The sequence below is a fragment of the Procambarus clarkii genome, chromosome 55, assembly GCF_040958095.1.
Source record: "Procambarus clarkii isolate CNS0578487 chromosome 55, FALCON_Pclarkii_2.0, whole genome shotgun sequence".
NCBI classification, from domain to species: Eukaryota; Metazoa; Arthropoda; class Malacostraca; order Decapoda; family Cambaridae; genus Procambarus; species Procambarus clarkii.
In genome coordinates this window covers 20,638,127-20,658,546 of record NC_091204.1, presented here as the reverse complement: position 1 = coordinate 20,658,546, position 20,420 = coordinate 20,638,127, and the positions used below count along the sequence as shown (strand labels likewise).

Here is a 20,420-nt window from a genome sequence, read left to right as displayed (position 1 = left end):
CAGTTTAGACTTTAGTTTATTGACGAATAATTCTACTTGGCCCAATTCATACAATTCAACAACAAGTCGTTCAATTCAATGGGCCAGCTAAATCGTGTATCCCCAGGTGATGCTGTAAACCATTGCTGCTACAACAGAAGTATGCACAACAAAGACGGAACGAATGTACATAGTCTACAAAGAGGTAACTACCTTTAAAAAAACAGACTTATATTAACCCCAGCTGACAAGTCTTAGTAAAGAATCTGCATCTGGGAGATTGTACACACACACGAATGACCATTTTTGCGTCGGTGAGGTCTCTGGAGGAAGCTCCAACATGGTCATAAACCCATCAAACGAGGACTTTCTACTACTGATAAGGTACTGCCATTGTGGGATTTTCACCACCACACGATGCTAAAGGCTTAGACTAGTGCCACGACATTCAGCATAAGTTGTTTCGGTCGGTTGACTTGCTAAAACGATAAGCAACACATTCGGTGCCACAAAATTGATGGTTAATACTTACAGGAGACGTCAGCGTTCTTCAGGGACAGTGATCCTCCACGAACTTACCTGTAAAAATAGAAAGATGGTGTCTTACAATATTAAGGTGAGCATTTAGAATTTAAATATATACTTGTCACCCCAGTGATTTTTTTTTAATCATTTGGGTGTATTGCGACTGTAGGTAGTTCTGTCGTTAGGAAATGTGACTAGAGATTTACATGTAAATTACACACGGAAGTCACAATAGCGTGGTGCATCAAATGAACCAATTCACGAGGGCCGTGATGAGGGTTCGAACCTACGTAAGCTCCTACGTATGACCCTATCTCTTACGAAGAGCTAGGGTGAAGAGGTAGAACAGCTTATTGATAGAGCCCGAGTGCATGGGGAAATTGTGTAAAACCCTGGTTTCTCTCTCTCAGACTGCAGGATCCATGAGAGTCAATTAGAACTCCCGGTTGTAATTCTTTTGACCATGACGTGGTCTAGTCGATTAAGACAGCGTCTGGGATCCTCTCAGACGTAAGTTCGAACCCCTCCTCATGGCCCTTGTGGATTTGTTCATTACATTGCAAATAACTCTCAAAATCGTTGCTGTAAAGTTTCAGAATAGAAAGATTTAACAAGTACTTGTAATCTAAAGTGATATCTGGATTTGGAGTTCATATTAAACAAAAAAAATTTAATTTATGCTAATGTCATTCTTTTAAGATGCGCACACTGTCCCCAGAGGCGATATTCTATGTGCAATGAAGATAATGCCATCTTCTGTGACTACTTATTCTCTTCAGGGGATGACATTAATTTGTACACTATTACTTTGCAGATTTAAATAACTATTTGGTGTGGTATAACTTCCTGTTATTCTTAGCCATATTAGAGCTCATGGGTGACCCAAAATAGTTGCACATCTTTGGAAAGTTAGAAAATAATTTGTCCAGTCATTTTGGCCAATTACTGTGAGAGTGCAAGCCAAACTAGGCCAATGACTGCCGAATATTTATAAAATAGAACATGTCCATGGCTAGAGGTCAGGTGATTGGGGTTAGCCTCATTAAATAATGGATTACTGTCAATTGTAAAGCGACAATGGTCGGGGTTCATCCAACCTTACGGGCTATTCATGCCCGTGCCACCTCTTGGGTGGCTTAATCTTTGTGAATCAATCGGGGTTCATCCCCCACCGCCACTTTGGCTATCGGGGGATCGAACGCTGACCCTGCAAGAAACAAGGTTGTTGCTCTACCAGTCTTAGTAGTATGAAGCTCCGGCAGATCAGTAAACAGGTGCATATTTGAAACTTTTACATGACATGAAAAAGAATGTAGTGTGGAACATTGCATTAAAGGTACGATGGAATCTGAGGAACCTCATTCCATGGATTTCACACATCCAAACTCCAGGGGTTTGGACTCCTCGTATGGAAGTATAACCACGTGTATGTTTGGTGCATACAGTAGCAAATAAAGCATGTTAACATTTTACCTATAAATGTGTATCATTAAGCAGGACTAGAGCACAAATGCACTTATTCCACACCACACCCCCACACGTGTGTGTAGAGTTTACAGTTTCGTACACTAATTCGTGTATTTATGATTTTAAGTTGCACAGAAATCACACCTAGGTGATATGTATCATTCAGAAAATCCACTAGGACTGAGGCGATTCGAAACCGCGACCCCAGCTGTGACCACTTTGCAGTTCCACCTTAGTGCTTGTGGGTCATACATAACTTGGACTGGCTTCAGTAAGGGCCTCCAGACGTCCCGTGATTTCAGAAGAAATCAGGTTCTATGACTTACAAGTCGCGATGGTACAGTGGAGGAGTAAGTATGTATCAAAAGAAGGCACCAAACCGGGAAGGCTATGTAGCACCATCAAATGTGCAGAATAATCAGAGGGCGCTAAATATCACCAAGGATGCCAATACGGGAACAAAAACGCATAAGGCGAACGATATCAGAAGTATCCGAGTCACCAAGAATTCTATCGAGGGACAGGTGACCGCGAGGGGCGGTCGGAAAGCAAGACACGCTCGTCCTGGAAGTTAGGACATTCAAGAAGGACATGCACGACCGTAAGAGGGACAATGCAACTAGGACAATAAGGAGCAGGGCGGCGCTCCATCAAGTGACCATGGGTTAAGCGAGTATGGCCAATACGCAACCTCGCCAGAGCTGTTTTCCACCGCCGGTTACGGTGGGAGGAGGACGGTCACGAGGAAACACAACATTTAAAAGTACGTAGCTTGTTACCAGTAACAGACAACCAAGAAGCCTGCCAACGGGTAAGGACTGAGGAATGGATAACCGGGTAAAAGTCTGAATATGGAATGCCTTTACGAGAGATGGGACAAGAGCGGACAGCTTCCTTGGCGGCAGCATCCGCACGCTCATTTAAAGACACACCAATATGGCTGGGAACCCAACAAAACTCAACCGACTTAAATTTACTGTGAACAAGAAACAGCCAATGCTGGAACTCGACAACTACTGGATAAACCGGATTAAAGGACCCGAGAGCCATGAGGGCACTACGAGAGTCAACAACAACTACAAAGGAAGACTGACAACGAGAAAGCAGGAGACGAAGAGCATAGAGAATAGCATAAAGTTCCGCTGTAAAGATGCTAGTCTCCGGAGGCAAGCGACACATAAGTGCATTCAGGAAAAACAACAGAGTACACAACACCGTCCGCTGACTTAGACCCATCGGTGAAGACAGAAACGGAGAGGGAGTGAGAAGAAAAGTGCTCGAGGAAAAGGCGTTTTAGAACCGTATGAGGGGTAAAAGCTTTAGTGATACGGGTCAAGGATGTACAAAACCGCGGAAGAGGGACCCTCCACGGGGCCAAAGAAGGAACAACACGAGGAGAAACATCAGAAATACGAACGGAAAGAGAATCCTGTAGGCGAGATAACCGGACAGAAAGAGGGAGGTGGTGAAGAGGAACAGGAACCGCAGGAGGAGTAAAAGTTAAAGCACGACAGAGGCGAGAGGAAGGATGTTGCAAGGACCGCGCAAGATAGCGAAGACAGTAGCGATCACGGCGGTCCTGGAGAGACAGGAAGCCAGTGTCAACATACAAGATAAGGATGGGAGTCGAACGAAAGGCACCAGAACTGAGGCACAACCCAGTATGGTGCAAAGCATCAAGACGACGAAGAGTAGAAGGAGAAGCAGACGAGTAAGCAGGGCAACCATAATCGAGCTTAGACAGGACGAGAGAGGAATGTAAAGCAAGGAGTGCGCGCCTATCTGCCCCCCAAGAAGTATGGGACAAGACCCGAAGGAGGGTAAGGGCCTTAGAGCACTCAACACGGAGGTAAGAGATATGGGGAGACCAAGACAAACGAGTGTCAAGGAATAACCCCAAAAGCTTCGCGGAATCTTTGTATTCAAGGGGATGACCATAAAGTGACAAAGAGGGACGAAGAACGACTCGTTTCCGCGTAAAAGTCAACGTTAACCATACGTTCAAAGTGTTTGCAGACACAACTTGTGAGAGCAATAGGGCGAAACTCCTTAGGGGAAGTACCCAGAGACCCCGGTTTGCGAACAGGGAGGACAACGGCATCGAGCCAGTCCTCAGGGACTGACGACGACTCCCAGATCCGATTATACAGACTCAGTAAATACTGAAACGTGCACGGAGGGAGATGGCGAAGCATCTCATAATGAATACCATCGGAGCCCGCCGCCGTAGAACCGCCGAGGGCCAGGGCAGAACGAAGTTCAGAGAGAGAGAGAAGGGATCATTATAGGGAAGATGAAGATGAGTGCAGAAATCTAAAGGACGAGACTCAAGGACAGGTTTACGAAGAAGAAAAGATTGGGGAAGATGAAGACCAGAGCTAACAGAAGAAAAGTGGGAACCCAGTTCGGAAGCGACCTGCAACGGGTCCGCCACAAGAGTATCATGGAGGTGAAGGACCGGTGAAACATCGGGAACGAACTTATCCGCTATCTTGCGGATACGCTTCCAGATCTGGGTCAGAGGGGTTTCGGACGTAATTGTTGAGACATAAGATGCCCAACATTCACGTTTAGCCGTACGGATGGCCCTACGGGCCACCGCACTCGCTTTCCGAAAGAAAAGAAAAGAATCGGTCGTCTGCCTACGGCGGTGCCTCTTCCAGGCTGCACGCTTACAGCGGACAGCCCGAGCACAGTCCGCATTCCACCAGGGAACGCACTTCCGTGGACCCCGAGAGGAAGAGCGAGGAATAGAGCGGAGGGCAGCATTGAAGACTCATGAAAACGGAGGAGAGCGCGCGAGAGAGGCAGAAGGGAGAGGTCAGAGAGAGCAGCACTGAGGGTAAATAGGGTCCAGTCCGCCTTAGCAAACTGCCACCTAGGGAAAGAGAGGGAAGGGCGAAAAGAGAAAAAGGAAACAAGGATGGGGAAATGATCACTTCCATGGAGGTCATCAAGAACCTGCCATGTGAAATCTAAGTAAAGAGAAGAAGAGCAGAGAGAAAGATCAAGACAAGAAAGGGTGCGAGTCCGAGAGTCCAAATGAGTGGGCTCACCAGAATTCAGAAGAGACAGGGAAGAAGAGAGGAGAAACGGCTCAAGAAGGCGACCCCGGGTATTCGTCAGAACGTCACCCCAAAGAGAATGACGACAATTGAAGTCACCCAGCAGGAGGACAGGCTCCGGCAAGGAGTCTAGGTGGTGTTTCAAATCAGGAAGAGAGAGCGGGACACTCGGGGGGAGATAAATGGAACAAACCGTGTACCATTTCCCCACAAAGATACGAGCAGCAGAACAATGGAGAGTCGAAGGAAAAAGTAAAGGAACAAAGGGAACATCAGCACGAATCAAGAGAGCAGAAGAATTAGAAGCCCCAGCAACGGCTGGGGGGGGAGGGGGAAGAGAATGGAATAGCCACGAAAACGACCAGGACGAGCACCAAGCATCGCGTCCTGGAGACAGACACAAAGGGGCGAAATCAGAAGTTGGAGTTCGAGGAATTTGGCGTAATAACCTCGAACGTTCCATTGAAGAATGGACAACGACGAGAAGAGACAGGACAAAAACAGAGAACAAGGAAGAAACAAAGGCGAAAGAGCAACAGAGCACGTTAAAGAATATCAGGGTCAGCAAAGTCAGGGTTAAGGGGCATGGGTAAACTGAGCAAAGACGGAGGGAAGGAAACGGGAGAACAGATCAGAGGTGGGCGGGCGGGGTCCGGAGGAGGAGGAGGAAGAGGAGACAACGGAGAGGAGCAGTCAAGGACAGCAGCAGGAAGAGGGGGAGTAGAAAGAGGGGAGCGCACCCCAGCAAGAGCAGGAACCGAAAGGGAAGCAGGGGCCAAAGAAACCTCCATAGCAGGAACAGGGGGCGCAATCACTGAAACGGGAGGGGAAGGAGCAACAGAGCCAAAAGTAGGAGCTGAGGAAGAAAGCGAAGCTTTCTTACCCGCCGGGGAGGAGGAAGGACAGGAGCCAGGCTTACGCTTCTGACTTAAAGAGACTGGTGTCCCAGCAACTACGTACCGGGCAACGGATTCCAGTGTCTCAACAGGAGAAGCTGAACGAGAGCACACACGACGGCCGTTAGGAGAGCGATGGACATCCGCCTGCACCGATAGGCGGCGGGAAGAGCCGATAGATGGAGGAAGAGGATGGGAAGGAGGATCGGAGGGAGACGAGGAAGAAGACACAGGAGACATGACAGACCGGGTAGAAAGAAGGGGAACCCCAGACAGAGGACCAGGAGGGGGACCCCTCGGGACAGAACACAAAGGGACAGAGGAGGGGGCAGTGGGCGTATCAGGGTCCAAGGCCCGGAAAAGGTTGTGAGTGAGGAAGGCGGGAAGGACGAGGAGAGGAAGAGCGCAACACGCGAGCATAAGTGATGTTAGTATAAGGCAGGAGCCAGCGAACCTGGCGCCTCGCCTCAGGAAAAGATAAACGCTCTAGTGCTTCAGGTTGAGGACGGCTGCCTCAAGCTTGTAATGGACACAGGCACGGGAGAAGGTAGGATGGGCCTCACCGCAGTTGAGGCAGCGAGCTTGGGGAGAAGTGCACTCCGACTTAGAGTGACCTACACTCCCACACAAAGGACAGAGAGAGTCCCAGAGCAGCGGAGGGCACCATGCCCAAACCTCCAGCACTTGTTACAAAGTCGAGGAGAAGGAATATACTCCTGGACAGAGCACCTAGCACCAGCAAGAATGACAGAGGATGGAAGGGTCCCACCATCAAAGGTGATCTTCACAACGCGAAGGGGTTGACGGCGACGACCACGAGGGGGACGAGTAAACAAGTCAACCTGGAGGACAGAATGGCCTTGGGCATCAAGGATATGCCGAATATCATCGTGGCAATCCTGCAGATTCCGAACACCGGTTGCAACATGGGGTGGGAGGAGAATAGTGCCAACACTGGCATTCATCTGAACGTTCTTGGAGACCCGAACAGAGATCTCGCCAAGGCAAGATAAGGCAGCCAAGCGGGAAGCTGCATCCTGAGAAGGAGCAGCAACGACACTGTAACACTGTAAAAGTGTTTGGTTTAGGTTAATACATACATAGAGTACATGAGTCACAGACAAGGATCGGAGAGGCGCCAGTTGTCTGCCTGAGATCTCACACCTCTAACCGTTAATGACCCCAAGTGACCTGAGGTCAGATCATGATAATTTCACCTTGCTTCCGCTAAGCGCATAATTGGAGCCGGGTAGCCTTCAAACATGCCGACGTTTAAGGAGTGGCTTGGTAGTGCCGGAGGCTATCTACTTGTGGGCGGAGTTAGCTACTAGGTTCCCCAATATAAACTCGGAGAGCTATCCAGCATAGAGGATTAACAGACAGAGCAGCAGACGAGCCAGGAGAGCAGAGAGAAGACAGCCCTATCAGGGAGGCTGTCGGCCGGCAGGGGCGAGACAGTCTCTGTCAAGCTACAGACCCCCCCCCCTCTCTATTCAACTTAGACTCCGTCCTCGGTGAGTGAACAGTGAGGTGACTTGGTCGTGTTTACATATGTTGTGTGATGATCAGGGGCAGTCAAGTTGTAGGGTTCTCGAATTCTTGGATGATGACTCTCTTTAACATTTGAATTGGATTGCTTATATTATGATACTTCATGTGAAATATAATTATGAATTTATTATTTAAATTGTGTTTAACTTTGTGCCCTAGAGCTTTGAGTTGAGGAGGTGAGAAAGCCTCGGGGATGATTGGTTCCCTGATTTTAAGGAGTTGATACATGGTACAGAGGGAACATACTAATAATGAACTCATGATAACATCCTTTGAGAATTTTGTGATACAGGCAAGTTCCATTCCTTGTCTTGTATGTAATGATCATGAATGGATGGTGGCAGCATTTCGTCTTCTACTATCTACTCTTCTACGTCTACTTCTATCTACTCTTCTACATCTACCTATCTACTCCTCTCCCTCCACCCCTCTCTGAACTCTCACTTTCAACTAATGACCCTCCTCACTCCTCCCACTTCTCTCCCTCTCACCCCAAACCCTCACTAATTACTTCACTATGCATTTCTTTCCTTTCGTTATCTCTTTTACGTTTGTGGCAATGATTCTGTATTTTAGAGTTCTCTCTAGAGTTTCGGGTAACTGATCCAGTTACGACGCCTTGTAGTCTTAGCACCTAGGTAGTCAAATACCTAGGTTACAAGGGGTTGAACGAGAGAGGTTGCCTCAGGAACTCTGGAGGGTGCTTTAGAATAGTTAGCTGACTGGGGACGGGATAACGGACTAGAGAGAGCTGTTTCCCCCGGCCTCGTTAGTTAACTGGGGGGGTGGAATAATGGACTAGATAGTGCTATTTCCCCCACCCCCCGTTACAACACGTGTACCGAGACGAGTGGGGTTGAAAGTAACAGACGCATCCACGGAATCTACAAGATGCCGATGGAGGGAGAAATCGTCAGGAGGCGCAGAATCAAGACGGAGGAGATCAAAGTATTTGGCCCATGAAGCAGGACCAAATAAGGCCTGATACGCATCAGCACGGGAAGGAATCGAGCGTGTGCGGCTGGGGCGCGAACGGCGTTGAGAACCCCTAGAGAGGGGTCAAAAGGCGCAGTAGTCACAACGAGAGACTTAGCCGCACCAGGGGACGAAGTGGTCACCACCGGGGGCTGGAGGCTCGACCCAACCACAGAGGAGGGAGGGGAGCTGGGGGAAGAAGTCAGGACGGTCAAAGGAGGAGCAAGGTCGGGGCCCAACGCAGCGGGAGCTACAGAGCCTGGGCTTCCAATACAGGCCGACTCGGGGGCTTGGTCGCCCACCCCACGAGCCTGAGAGGGTACAACGGACACATTCAACGACAGAGACGAAAAGTGAAATTCATCCACGAATGTGCCCCCATACCCACCATGGAGCCACAATTAGAGGCAGGACACCCAACAGGAAGCTATCGCCGATCATGCCGGGGCCCCCTAGGGGTGCGTTGTGAGTATACGCCCCACAAACGCCACCTTAAGAACCGTCAGTCCGTCGAGATCGGGTTCAGCGACGAAAGGGTGATTGACAATAAAAGGTTCCCCTCGCTCGAGACATTGGGTACTACAGTTCTACGGGTGCAAGAGTATGCCTCCTAAAGCACCCGGGCGTCAAAATAGAAGAAGTCCAAAGAAATAATCCAAAACAAGCAAAAGGTCTGCAGGAAACGACAAGCAGATAGGAGAAGAGGGGGAGAAAAACGAAACATAAGGAAAAGGAAAAGCGATCCGGCACAATTAGAGAAGACAGCAGCAAGAGTGCAAGGCCAGAAAAGGACAGAACTGCCCCACGGAGCATCACACTCCGGCAGCCGTCCACCAAGCCCCCACACGACGCCAACGGGCCGGATGGGGAGGGGGACAGTGGAGGAGTTTGCAGCTAGCAACGCTATGGTCGCGGGTTCGCAGCCCCTCGAGCCCTAGTGGGTTTTCTCATCGATATTGTGTGTCAAGTTCGTGCATTTGCAGGTGGGCTATAATCTGCCTTCCACTGACGTACCATCTCTTCCCAGAAATGAAAAATAGTTGCGCTTCAACTTGTGACGAGTTTTATGACAGGAGCACTATATCAGTCTGCCTGTCTCCAGGAAAGGCAGCCCTTTAGAGTCTGAAGCAGGAGGAATAAACTTTAGTGTACTATAGAAACAAATCTGTAACAAGGACTAAATAATACTCTTGGTAAACGGCAAAAAACTTCTTTATCCGTCACTTGCATTATTACTCAATTGGTTGTGTACCATCGCTATAAGTTTATATCAGACATTAAGTTTTATTCTGAAACGCTTACAAAGTAGATGGTAATCTGAAAGTTTAGATCCTCCAGAATAGGCACGTTCGCCCACAGTCACAGTGTTTTATCTTGATAAACCAATCAGTGGGTGGGATTTCCTGTCGAGCAAGTACATCCCTTGTGTTGGACTTTATACCTAAAGAAAAAATTAGTCTTATATTCCTTTGGCTGCCTTTTGTCTTCGTGGGTAGGGAGACTTTAGTCGTGGTGTCTGCTACATCCGGCTACTGGAGAATTATGATGTCGAGGTTATCGTCCGTGCTCGGGACAATAGCCGGTGTATACATTTTGCTACCCTGGGGCTATATTCACTAAGTAGTTACTCAAGTCCTTGCGAACCTGTACATCTTTCCTCAATCTTTGGCAACTTAGTTTAAAATTATTAAAGTTAATGATCTCTGAAGCAGAAGGCTGTTTATATCAACTATTATTGTTATAAACAGCCTCCTGGTTCTTCGCAGCTCATTAACCGTTTAATAATTTTAAACTAAGCCGCCGAAGACTGAGGAAAGATGTACACGTTCGTAAGTACTTGCGTAACTGCTTGCCGCCTTGCGGAGTACTCACTTTTCTCCAGTTGTTCAAGGTCCTGTTTAGACTAAAGGGAATTTATGCTCTTATGTTCCCGATTTTTATTTTCGTGGATTCTGACCGAGGATTATTACCCTTGGCTTTTAACTGAAGGTTTGGTAGTTTGTGGTGGATTTGTGGCTTCAAGTGGCCGAGTAGATCCAAAGGCTTTGATTTTTTACCCATTCTAAGCATCGTTTGTTCCATGTCAATGTTCCGCGTGATTTTAATCCACTCAGTTTGGACATTTTGCATTTGTTTGTGTTCTTTATGCAGATATTTTCCATATATCAGTGTGTAGCTCGCTGCATCCTCTACACCATTCCCGAACTGCAGGCATCCTTATGGGGGCCGAAACACCGACATCTGTAACAGCCAGGTACAGAAATAATAATGGAAGTCCTACGTTTCTAGAAATAATTCAAGCATCCCATTTTCTTTATTCCTTAAATTTGTCGTCTCTTAAGAACCCTATTAATCATAATTTCCAAATTTATGAGATTTTTCAATTTCACCACTTACTGTCCAAGTAACTTAGCAACAATTTTTTTCTACTGCATAAAACTGCATATAGACAAAGAGACTCTTAAAGTATGCTAGACCTTTCAGAGTCCGCGGTCATCCATAAACTTTTAAACATTGTCTTTTCATTTCGAAACATTTGCTAGAATAAAATGTTTATGCCAGTCTTTGGCTAATGTTAGAGTCTTGTGATCAAACTAATATGGCTTATACCATTCCAGGATCCGTAAGTAGCAAATGGTACGTCTTTTTATTATCCGCGATGATAATCTGTATTGCAAAGAAGTAATTATCAATAGAAGACACCAAACCGGGAAAGCTATGTAACACCATCAAATGTGCGGAATAATCAGAGGGCGCTAAATATCACCAAGGACGCCAATACGAGAACAAAAACGCATAAGGCAAACGATATCAAGAGTATCAGAGTCGCTAAAAATTCTATCGAGGGACAAGCGACCGCGAGGGACGGTCGGAAAAGAGACACGCTCGTCTTGGAAGTCAGGAGATGTATTGCAAGGAAAATGATGTGCAAGTCCCACTGTGAATGTTTACGCCATGCAGGGTTAAGTTAATGAAGGCTCGAACCTCTGAACGCTGTTGGACCCCTACTTAACCTCTTAAGAGTTTTAAGTATGGTTTTAAAGAACAATCTTCGCAGAGTTTTGGCGTTTTAAATCAAACTTTTTGTTCTATTTCTCACTGGAACTTTCCAGTTATATAAACAAGGAAATGCCGCGGCTCATGAATTTTTCTGCGACATGCCTTTATTGCGTGGCGTGAATTTATTCTGTACTTAAGAACAGGAATTTGTTAATGATTTGTAGAAGAAAAAAATAAACTATATGAATGCTTAATTTAATCACGAATAATGGGTGAACATCACGATCATTTATAACTTATAAGAATAAACGGTCAATGCTGCAGCTCTATTCAAAGAGACGAGCTCCACCATACTAAAGTCATTTATAAGCAAAACCAATGAATTTAATTTTAATTGAATACAACACAAGTGGTAATTCTTAAGCACTGCCGGGGAAAAGAACTTTACTAAAATTCATTGGAAGAAAACGGTGGATCATTGCCCTGTCGCCAATAAATGCCAGCAAATATTTGAAATTTTTAAATATATCCGAACTGGTAATAAAAAATCCAATTGAACCAACTATCGGTACTAATTTTTTTTTAAATATAACGCCTTTCTCTACTTGATAAAATCGCATCTTGTGTCGAGCCGGATGCGAGAGTGGGAGAGGGGGCGGGGGGGGGCCCGACGCCATTAAATTTAACGTAAAGAAGTCTCGCGTGGAGGTCACCAAGCTCCACTATTTTCCCCTCTACTTTATATTATGGTACGTGAACAGCTCCCATAACGGCATTATCTATAGTGCTCCAGAACAGCACTATCTTCAACAATAAGGGACGTGTTCTGTATCTGATAACCCGTTAAATCTAGTCATTCCTGGCCAGTAATGCAAGTTAGATTAGGATATGTTGGCTAAACTGCATGGCAAGGTACCCTGTTAATTGCTTAGTATAACTTATTATACTAGTTTCCCCTACAAGGCGTATTTGTGTGATCTCTGTTCATATCTTTGTCCAGGCCATAACTAGACAAGCTGTATTTGTTCCATTTTATTTACCAATCCATGTAGTATTAACTGTGTACCAATATTAATTTAGATTGATAGACTAAACCCCCCCCCCCCCTCCAGCTTAAGTAGGAAAAGATGTGGGAATTTAATACCAGTCCATTTTAAATTCATGCAGTCCGCTATTGAAATTATAAGTATTAATAAATAATTTATATTAATGAATTCTAATTTATAACCGATTAGAATTAAAATAAATCCCACGATTCGGGTTTTCCCCACATGAATGCTTGCTCAACACCAGACGTTTCACCAAAAGTGGAATTTTTTTATTAATCTATTTTACTACCTGATAATCAAGTTGGTTCATGAGAAATGTTTATCGTGCTTAAAGTCCAGAGACATGTTTTAAGAATTTCCAATATTCGTAGCTGGTGAATTTAATGGCGATATGGCAATGATACCCTGTTCTATTCGAATGAATGTGTTAGTAAATCGTGCTTGTTAGAAAAAACACCAAGAAATTATTTTAAATTTAATTAAAATAAAATGTTTACAAATCAGATTTCACTACTAGTTATTTACATTGGACTTACGGGAAACCATAGGCCCTCACCCCGTTGTGAAGCTGGAGGAAAGTTGAGAAGGCTTGCCCAACAGGTACCTAGTTGAGAAGTCTGACGAGAATAAAGTCATGACTACAGCAGATTAAAGAGGTGGCCTTGCTAGAGTTCAGGACCACAGCGTTCGCGTCATTAACTGAAATGAAGACGAACCTCTTTAGTTTATATTTAAACCAAGTGATTTGGGATTTAACAGCTGTACTGACGAGCTGGAAAGATTCTGTACAAACTGGAATCGAAGTTAACCATGTAGAAATTTAGGTGAACCAATACCTTGTTTTATTTTTATCAGTGAACAGTTTAAAAAGGTAAACCACATTGAGATCTAAAACTATATTAAGGAATTGACATGTACGAGTTAAAGCAAGCGTATCAACTAGTTCAAGGAGGCACTTGCCTTCCTTACCTCACCCCCACGACAACAGGGAGAGGGAGACGTCAAGAAACTAAGTGTAATCACGTTATGAGAGACGTCCCTCTGATTCACGGAGAGTATCTTCAAATCAAACAAGACCTACGATGGGCACAACCATGTTTAAATTGTGTAAATTTTCGTGTCTCTTTCGAGGAACGTGGATTCAAGAATTCTCAAGCCCCATTAGACATTGAGGGCATTTTCGCTTATGTTTTCAAAAGTCTGAAAATTCTCTAAAAACCATCTTAAACCATGGTGCTACTTATTTAAGATTGAAATTTGCTGGCTGGTCGCCAGAGGGGGGCGGACGTGCTCTGATGTTGCTCCCCAGTTGACAATATGAATAGTCGGTGGTCGGGCGTCTCCCGTGCCCTAATCGCAAAGCATGAACGTGCCACACGGGTCATCTCTGCCTCTTCTGAAGGGGACGTTTTTAGCTCTTGGTTTTCGACGCAGGTTGAAATGGGGGGTCGAAAAAGGATACACTACGCCAGGAGAGCGTAGTGTATTCCCAGTCAAGGATACACTACAGGTGAGATTAATCCGCGGATTCATCATCATCACCCGGAGGGACCTATGCAACCTGGCAAAAAGGGAAGACTCCCGACCCTAGCAGCAGAGCGAAGACTAAATTCATCGACGCATCAGACGGCCTAAACCCCGACCAGCAACTGAGGGATGCAAACATCAGCGAGTTAAACAACGCAAAATTAATGAAAAAATAGCCATCATACGCTGAAGGCAGCCGCCTTCTTTCCCTCCTTCCCCCTCCCCCCTCCTTAGGGGGATGGGGGGCCTAATTTTGCTCGTTTGGAATAGATGTATTCCATATCCGCTACCGTGAAGACCAACACCGAAGACTTAAGCTTAAAAAGAGACCGACTAGAGTAGAGCCGTCCTCTTCCCATCGCCCCCCCCCCCCCACACAAGACCCGGCCTCCCTGCCTAGCCGGCCTGGTTCTCGAGAGCCTCAGATCTGCCATGCAACTGTTCAGCCCTGGCTCCATCCCTCCGTCGTGTCCTCTCACCGGCTTATTCTTCAGCTACACCCACTTCCCAGCTTACCCGAAGGGCATCTTGTCCTGTATCTCATACATACACCACGCCTTCCAACGTTCCCAGTGTTTATGCCCAACACTAGGAACACTGGAAACTTTCATTCCCAACAGATCTTCGCGTCTGGGGAAAGAGGGGGGGGGGGGAAGATGTTTTCTCAAGCAACGAGGTCTTAAAATATTGGTATAGCACAATCATTTCTGCAACTTGGTTACGCCACTAACTGCAATGTGGGGAGTCATCCTATTCACCATAACTTGCACAACTGACCTCAACACAAACATCTTCACAAGACTACACTTCAAGCCATGAAAACTATATGCATCCAAAGTAATAGACTGTCACAGGTTCCTTTCACAAAGATTACCATGTCCAATCGTGAAGTTAAGATTAGTCAGATACCATCTTTTCACACTAGCTGACCGTCACATCGCCACTGGTGACAATTTTTAGAGAGAGATTCCGTAGAATGTGGATTCAAACTACTAATGAACCAAAAGGCATGGAGAGAGTAGTGCCAGCGCCTGTTCGAAACTAACCACGGAGGTGGCTGGCACATTCTCTCCGGAAACTAAGGCGACACCCTCATTGGTTGCTCCAGATAAGCTCCTTCAATTCTGGGAGGGAAAGTTGTCTAGGACATCCGATCCAGACACACCGCCCTTTACCCCGACACAGACCTTGGGAAGCCAATAACAAAACAAGATTCTTACTGCACAGAAGCATACCATAATTTATGCTCCTGGCCCCGACGGTATTACCATCTGTCTCCTTAAGGCGCTAAACACAAACGGCTATTAATGTATTGCGCGGTTTCGGTTTTGTTAACGAAATCTATATATATTGCGCGTGTTACGGACCCGAGCACAGCATCCGAGCACGGAGCTGTGACGACCGCGCCATCTCTTGGTCGGCTCCCGAAACCCCCTCCAAATGAACGACGCCATCTAGTGAGGACAGGATATACCGGCCACAGGGGCTGGTTTCCCGTCCTGATCAGCTCGTAACATAGCCGCTGCTGACCTCTGGTGAGGTGGCGCTTAGACAGCAACGCCTTCTATGGAGTGGATCGGTGGGCGTTTGTGTCTAAGCCTGTAAGTGAGGTGCCCTAGAGTGTAACTAGTAACTGATGACGTGTATGATTACAGAGTCGACCTGGGACTGCTGAATCGGACGGTGGATCAGTCTACTCAAGGCAGCCGAAGTATTTCCACGAGTTTGCTGCAGAAGCCGAGTCGCCCCCCAGATGAACACTTGTGTTAGCCTGCCTGTGACGTGGCAGTTGAGGAATTGTCGTACCCGGGGCTGACTGGTGGAGAAGACTAGCCACTGGGGTGTTGCGGTGAGGAGAGTGATCTGTGGAATCACACAAGGCTCCTGCCTAGGGCTCGCAACCCTAGTACCGGTCGTGGAGTGGCCTACGCAGCAGAGCTGATTGGAACCTGCCAGCTACAAACTGGATTTGGGGTTGAAGGCCTCCACGACGGCGCACCCAGTGGGACTGATTTGGCTGGCCTGTGGCTAGGGTAGACTCGTTTAAGGGAATCTAAGGATTCATCGTAAGGCCACAAGAGAACCAGGGCTAAGAATCGTTGAGCACCGTGAAACCTCCCGAGTCTTCGGAAGAAGTCATTGTACATAAGTGTAATAATAGTAATCGCGTGTGACTTTATATACTTAAATATATAATTATTCCACCACCATAAATAAGTTTAGTGCAGTTTTATCCCTTCCCCTTTAATTTACTTGCGTTACGGAACACACCCCTAGAAAGCCACTACTAACTTGGGGCCGGATACCCTTACTCTTAACATCAGAGAAAGAACCCAGTTGCGACCCAATAGGGCCATAACAGCGCAGTTAAAGGGGCTATAACTTCGAAAAATCTTAAAATACTGAAATTTATAAATACTACATGGTTCTGGCAACGCCGTTGCACAAACCGCATCTTATGAAAACGTTATTATGGTAAATTTTTCAGCCGCCATTGTCCCCAATGTGGTCCCAGCAGCTCTGATGCGCAGAAGGGAGAGCATAAAATTCAGGTAGCCTTCGTGGGCGATGGCAACTAGCATATAAAAAAATATGGAATGAACAATGGTGCTGGACCATGTGGAGAAGAAAATGTGGAAAAAAGCCGAGTGTATAAATCACTTTAGCACGAGACTTGCAACACAGCAACGCAACTTGCAGAAGTTAGCTGTCTAAGTGAGAGAGTCAAAAGGGAAGACGAATGCCACGGGTCAAAGGAAAAGGAAAACTGACAATACCATTCTGATGTCGTAAGGTACACGTCAAAGTCATCAGGGACAACACTGACTGGAAACAAGTTAGGGATTCCTGCCTGTTCCATGCAACGTCCACTGATGAAAAGCCAGTGCACGTGCACTGGCCTAAAAGCAAAGACATGACATTTCTACCAAGAAATTGTAAATAGGAAGACCCCACGATAACAAGATGTTTGTACATTTCCAGCTACCGAGCAAGCACATGACTGAAGTCATGAATATCTAATACAACTTTTGTAGTGAAAGAAAACCATGAGGTGTCTGGAGGAAAGATTCAGAATCCAAATTAGTCTACATCACCGAGTTTGAAAACTCCCAAAACATTTGTTCGTCGTGCAATGGTCGACTTCATCATACAGTCAAGGCCGTCAATTACAATGCCTAGTATTTGATGGGATCTGACCAGCCTCCTTTGTCTACCTCAATGACATCCCAGATTGGTACTTCAACATGAACAAGTTTATGCAGCAATCAACATCATACACCACCAAGCCGAGGAAGGCTCCTGAGGATCCTGGCTATGGGGCTGGTGCCTATTAGTCTGCAATATTAGTCCTCATGGTGCCACACTCAGGACCCACATTGACCAATTCTAATAGGTTTACATTATGTTTTATAGTACGTTTTTGAGTTATATTTTGATTACAAAAATTAAAATTTAAATCTAGAAACTTCATGGAACTTTCACACCTTGCGTCAAAATCTCAAACCAACTGAATCCTATGCCTTTACTCATGACTGCAGTTAGGTACTGGTAGAACAGGTTGTGTATGTGCAGTATATAAAGGGAACGAAATGATCATGTCTAGTACACAGATTGAACAACTGGGCAAGCACGACAGTTATTTGGTATATTTAGCTACCGAGTACCTTAAGCTCAACAGTGGTGGAGCGATATTCTGCGAGTGCTCTGCAGTCCTTAAATAACCTATCGCAATGTATGTTTGAAGTAGCTCGTAATATATTAATATGTAATTTTTCCCCAATGATAACTTGTACAATTTGTGTAGATCCCATCCAATGTTGGAGTGAAAACATGACTTTGTAGATTGATTGGCTATGATGCTTGCAGGAATGAAGGCATTGCTTATGACTTTGGATTATCTAATGCAATTATTAGAATCAAAAGAAATTCAGATTTAGAAGTCTTAAGAAATGACCAGACCTCTGAAATCTGCAGTATTAAAAGCAATGACTTTTGTAATAGGTATTTGTATGGTCAGCACAGTAACCGGAGCAGGCAGCGAGATATAGCCAGGGAGAATTCGTGCATTGACTATAGGCATGACTATAGGCGTTTACTATTAACTGTCCTGTCTGACAGTGATTACCAGCATTATTCTCCACTATTAATAAGACAAATCCTCAGATTAGGCAAAATTTTAATTAGTTTTGTCAAAGATGTTAATAAATAACCTTACTGGACGCATGCCTATATGTAGGTGTGGCAATTTCGATAAAAATCTGTCTATATCAACCTCAGGTGGCATAATCTTAAACTTCATTTTGTTGAAGTAATTAATTTACAACAAGGTGACTATTATTCTATTTTACATATACTATTGTGACGGTAATCTCTTTCAAGAGATTTAGCCTGCTCCTTCCTACATTGCATTACTTCTATACTTCTGCAACATTATGATACCACATTCAAGAATAGTATACAAGTGTAATAATAGACGTCTCTACAGGGGGGGTACACTACCCTACTCTCACCCTCATCCCCACCCCCCCCCCCCCTCACTGTCGGTGCACCACCTCGTCGATCACCAAATGACCACGTCAAATCAACACTCCCCATTAGTGAATCGGCAACTTCACGCGACTCCAGCACCATCTGCATCATTATATATAGTCTCGCATGAGCAGTTTGCCTCTGAATATTCTTGTGCTCTTGAGCTGACGCTTCTATCTAAGCATACGTCCTGTATATTAGTAGAAGTTTCAGCCAGCCCACTATTCTCGGCACCTTTACAATAAGCAAGACAAATTAGTTAGAGTATCATTATTTTATTTTATATTGCGTTTTGTCTTTGTATATATTTTGATCCGCACTGTACATAGCCAAGTGATTATCTTTATTTTGTTTAAAGTAAATTAAAGTTCATTATTTATAAGATTTGTGTGTTTTTCCCTTTCACTTTACCACAGGAGACAACCGCCAAGCAGTCAACCTTTTTGTTTTCAACGTGATTAGCATTTACACCAGCCATAGAGAATGCCTTAACACCTACATTCCTCGTCCACTGAAATTTATAAAAGTACTACATGGTTCTGGAAACGCCGTGGTGCAAACCATCTTATGAAAACGTTATTATGGTCAATTTTTCAGCCGCCATTGTCCCCAATGTGGTCCCGGCAGCTCTGATGCACAGAAGGGCGAGCATAAAATTCAAGTATACGACCATCGGGGGCAATAGTGACTTGCATGCAAAAAAAATTTGTGGAATGAACAACGGTGCTGGACCATGTGGAGAAGAAAATGTGGAAAAGACAGTGTATAAATCACTTTAGCAAGAGACTTGCAACACAGCTACGCAACTTTCAGAAGTCAGCTGTCTAAGTGAGAGTCAAAAGGTAACACGAATGCCACTGGTCAAAGGAGAAGGAAAACTGACAATACCATTCTGAAGTCGTCAGGGACACTTCAAAGCCATCAGGGACAACACTGACTGGAAACAAATGAGAGATGCCTGCCTGTCCTGACTGTTCCATGCAACGTCCACTGATGAGAAGCCAGTGCACGTGCACCGCCCTAAAATCAAAGACATGGAATTTCTACCAAGACATTGCAAATGGGAAGACCACGATAAGACTGTTGTACATTTCCAGAAACCGAGCAAGCACATGACTTAAGTCTGGAAGATCTACTACAACCTTGTAGTGAAAAAAACCATGAGGTATCTGGAGGGACGATTCAGAATCCAAATTAGCCTACACCAAGTTTGGAAACTCCCCCCCCCCCCCCAAAAAAAAATTTTTTTTTGGTCATGCAATAGTCTACATCACAGTGACGGCCATCAATTACAACGCATGATATATGATGGGATCTGACCAACCTACTTGGTCTACCTCAGGGAGGTAGAGGGAGCACAGGGCACAGTATAATCTGTGCCAAAGCCTTTATAATAAGAAAAGATCTTCGGCAGCGGCGCATGTCCTCTCCGGAGACTGGAGGGTTACACCCTCCGAGGTGGAGCCGAACCGCCTCGGAGTTTTGGGGGAACCTTTTTTCCAGGCCCTCGCTGCCAGACAACTGGCTTATTGAGCGCGGCTCTGGTCCTGCCATTCAGCACCTGTTAGAGCCCGTATCACCTATGGAGGTCCAGACCGCTCTACGGACAAGTAAGGTCTCTGCACCCGGTCCCGACGGGATAACTACGCGTCGTCTCGGGTCCATACCACTCAGGGTGCTCACTAAACTGTTCAATCTGTGGCTAGCTAGCCGTTCCCTGCCACGTCCTTTCCGTGCGTGCAAAACTGTGCCGATACCCAAGATTCCTAGACCAGAAACCCCCTCACACTATTGCCCCATTACCATGTCTTTATGATAGTGCGGCTGTTCCACAAGATCATGAACAGCCGAGTTTC

At 45.7% G+C, this 20,420-nt stretch overlaps 1 long non-coding RNA gene across 6 annotated transcripts in view; it reads right to left on the bottom strand.

Moving 5' to 3' along the window:
• Positions 1 to 9,683: 9,683 nt before the first annotated feature.
• Positions 9,684 to 20,420, bottom strand: part of LOC123754981 (uncharacterized) — a 372,841-nt gene continuing 362,104 nt past the window's right edge. For 5 of the 6 annotated variants that reach the window (XR_011222968.1, XR_011222967.1, XR_011222971.1 and 2 more), the window contains one exon: positions 12,970 to 13,206. This is a non-coding gene — a long non-coding RNA (uncharacterized lncRNA). Of the gene's footprint in view, positions 10,700 to 12,969; positions 13,207 to 20,420 lie in introns of those variants that run through there. The other variant, XR_011222969.1, reaches the window with a different exon arrangement.